Here is a 3,760-nt window from a genome sequence, read left to right as displayed (position 1 = left end):
TGAGAACTGGAGCAAGACAAGGATGCCCATTCTCACAACTTCTCTTCAACGTAGTACTGGAAGTCCTAGCCAGAGAAATCAGACAAGAAAGAAAGCAAGGGCATCCAAATCGGTAAAGAGAAAGTCAAACTGTCACTGTTTGCTGATGATATGATTGTTTACCTTGAAAACCCTAAAAACTCCTCCAGAAAGCTCTTAGAACTGATAAAAGAATTCAGCAAAGTTTCTGGATACAAGATTAATGTACACAAATCAGTAGCTCTTGTATATACCAACAGCAACCAAGCAGAGAATGAAATCAAGAACTCACCCCCTTTTACAATAGCTGAAAAAAAAAAAAAAAAAGAAATATACCTAAGCAAGGAGTCAAAATACCTCTACAGCGAAACTACAAAACACTGCTGAGAGAAACTGTAGATGACACAAACAAATGGAAACATCCCATGCTCACGAATGGGTAGAATCAATATTGTGAACATGACTACTGCCAAAAGCAATCTACAAATTCAATGCAGTCCCCATCAAAATACCACCATCATTCTTCACAGAATTAGAAAAAGCAATTGTAAAATTCATATGGAACCAAAAAAGAGCCCTCATAGCCAAAGCAAGACTATGCAAAAAGAACAAATCTGGAAGCATCACACTACCTGATTTCAAACTATACTATAAGGCCATAGTCACCAAAACAGCATGATACTGGTATAAAAATAGGCACATAGACCAATAGAACGGAATAGAGAACCTAGAAATAAACCCAAATACTTACAGCCAACTGATCTTTGACAAAGCAAACAACATAAAGTGGGGAAAGGACACCCTTTTCAACAAATGGTGCTGGGAGAATTGGATAGCCACATATAGGAGAATGAAGCTGGATCCTCATCTCTCACCTTATACAAATATCAAGTCAAGATGGATTAAGGATTTAAACCTAAGATCTGAAGCTTTTAAAATTCTAGAAGATAACATTGGAAAAATTCTAGACATTGGCTTAGGCAAGGATTTCATGACCAAGAACCCAAAAACAAATATGACAAAAGCAAAGATAAATAGCTGGGACCTAATTAAAGAGCTTTTGCATGGCAAAAGGAACAGTTAGCAGACTAAACACAACCCACAGAGTAGGAGAGAATATTCACAATCTATACATCTGACAAAGGACTAATATCCATAAGCTACAATGAACTCAAACAAATCAGTAAGAAAAAAACAATCGCATCAAAAAGTGGATTAAGGACATAAATAGAAAATTATCAAAAGAAGATATACAAATGGCCAACAAACACATGAAAAAATGCTTAACACCATTAATGATCAGGGAAATGCAAATCAAAACCACAATGCAGTACCACCATAGTCCTGCAAGAATGGCCATGATAAAAAAGTCAAATAACAGTAGATGTTGGCATGGATGCGGTGATCAGGGAACACTTCTACACTGCTGGTGGGAATGTAAAGTAGTATAGCCACTGTGGAAAACTGTGTGGATATTCCTTAAAGAACTAAAAGTAGAACTTCCATTTGATCCAGCAATCCCACTACTGGATATCTACCCAGAGGAAAAGAAGTCATTATTAAAAAATGACAGTTGCACACACATGTTTATAGGAGCACAATTCACAATTGTAAAATTGTGGAACCAACCCAAATGCCCATCAATAAACGAGTTGATAAAGAAACTGATATACACACACACACACACACACACACACATATATGATGGAATACTACTCAGCCATAAAAAGGAATGAATTAACAGCATTTGCAATGACCTGGATGAGACTGGAGACTATTATTATTCTAAGCAAAGTAACTCGGGAATGGAAAACCAAACATCATATGTTCTCACTGATATGTGGGAGCTAAGCTATGAGGACACAAAGGCATAAGAATGATACAATGGACTTTGGGGACTTGGGGGGAAGAAGAGGAGTGGGGCCGAGTAATACAAGACCAAAAATATGGTGCAGTGTATACTGCTCAGGTGATGGGTGCACCAAAATCTCACAAATCACCACTAAAAAACTCACTTATGTAACCAGATACCACCTGTACCCCAATAACTTATGAAAAAAATAAAATAAAATTAAGCAAACTGAAACCATAACAAAAAAGTAAAGGCAGTGCATTAAATTCATAATATAATCCAATTTAATTTTTATATATTTATAATATTTTTCATATAATCATTCTCAAATTTTTTTTAGGCACCATATCTGAATTTTGGATCCAGAAAGCATGGTCATTGTATCCAAACCCCTTAACACAGGCTTTATCTGCATCTTCCACCTGCTACCTGCTCCTAGCAGCTGCATCTTTAACCTGCTCCTAGCAAACATCATTTGGCCTATGTCTAGATTGATAGGTGATGATGCCTATGTGTAGATGTGGCTGATTAGAGGTTTAAAGACTGAAGCTAGCAGGTTTCATTCTTTTGAGTTAAATTTTATTAAATATACATTATAAAGTAAAACCTGAAGCCTTATCAAACATTTAAAACAAAATTTGAGGATTCTGGGAAGATAATGGAGAAGAAAACACCAGAAATCTGTCTCCCCACTTAGGTAAAAATTATAGTAGTAGAATCTCTCTGATGTAACTATTTTGGAACTCTGGGTCTATTGAAGGCTTGCAACAGCCAGGGAAAAGCTTGGATAGTAAATTGTGGTTCATTTTGGTCAATTTTAGCTCTCAGTACAGTAGCAGCTACCCATCCCCCATCCCCTATCCCTCTGGCAGGTGGGTGTGCACATGTTCCTGGAGCAGCTTGCATGCAGGTTGTGGGAGCCAGGGTGAATAAAAAAAGACTGTGTCCTCCAAATAGTGGAGATCTGTGCTTTGATTGCTAATTGCTGCTTCTGATTACAGAGGTTCAGAGGTAGGTGGACATTGTGGTTGCACCTCCCTCCATTGTTGCAAGCCCCCCTCCCCCTGGCTGAAGTGACTTCCTGGTTATTTAAAAGGCTGATGCCTTTTTGTTTTTTTTGTGCCCTTCATTTTTCTCTTTTCCCCACTTTGGGAGCCAGACACTGAAGACTATGACATTCAAAAGTAACCTCATATACAAGAGAAATTAGAAAGTTACAGTGCATGTGCAGGGGAAGTACAAGCTCTGAAAATACCCTAATTTTATACCTCAGGACTGATCCTCAGCACAGGGACAGCTTACAACAAAAATAAAAACACAAAACAACAAAGCCTGGAGAGAGAGTATCTGACTTTTAGACTTACCAGATTATTAGATTAAAATGTCCAGTTTTCAACAAAAATCACGAGAGATAGAAAGAAGCAGGAAATTATGGCCCATTTTATGGAAAAAAGCAAACAAACAGAAGCTGTCCCTGAAAAAGACCTGTTGGCAGATTTACTAGACAAAAACTTTAACACAACTGTCTTAAAGATGCTCAAAGACCACATGATCTAGCAATCCCATTCCTAAGTATATACCCAAAAGAAAGGAAATTAGTATATGAAAGTGATATCTGCACTCTCACGTTTATTGTAGCACTATTTACAATAGCCAAGATTTGGAAGCAACCTACACAATGGAGTACATTCAGCCATATAAAATAATGAGATCCTGTCATTTGCAACAACATGGGTGAAACTGGAGGTCATTATGTTAAGTGAAATAAGCCAAACTTTGCATGTTCTCACCCATGGGAACTAAACATTAAAACAATTGAACTCATGGAGATAGCAGAATGATAGTTACCAGAGGCTGGGAAAGGTAGTGGGGTGGGGGTGGGGGCATGGG

The 3,760-nt window shown here is 37.7% G+C and overlaps 1 pseudogene; it reads left to right on the top strand.

The window, feature by feature from the left end:
• Positions 1–2,241: 2,241 nt before the first annotated feature.
• Positions 2,242–3,760, top strand: part of LOC105500602 — a 5,848-nt pseudogene continuing 4,329 nt past the window's right edge.

This window comes from Colobus angolensis, unplaced genomic scaffold, assembly GCF_000951035.1.
Source record: "Colobus angolensis palliatus isolate OR3802 unplaced genomic scaffold, Cang.pa_1.0 Scaffold67, whole genome shotgun sequence".
NCBI lineage: Eukaryota > Metazoa > Chordata > Mammalia > Primates > Cercopithecidae > Colobus > Colobus angolensis.
Note: the sequence above shows the minus strand (reverse complement) of the source record. Positions and strands in the feature narration are given on the sequence as shown.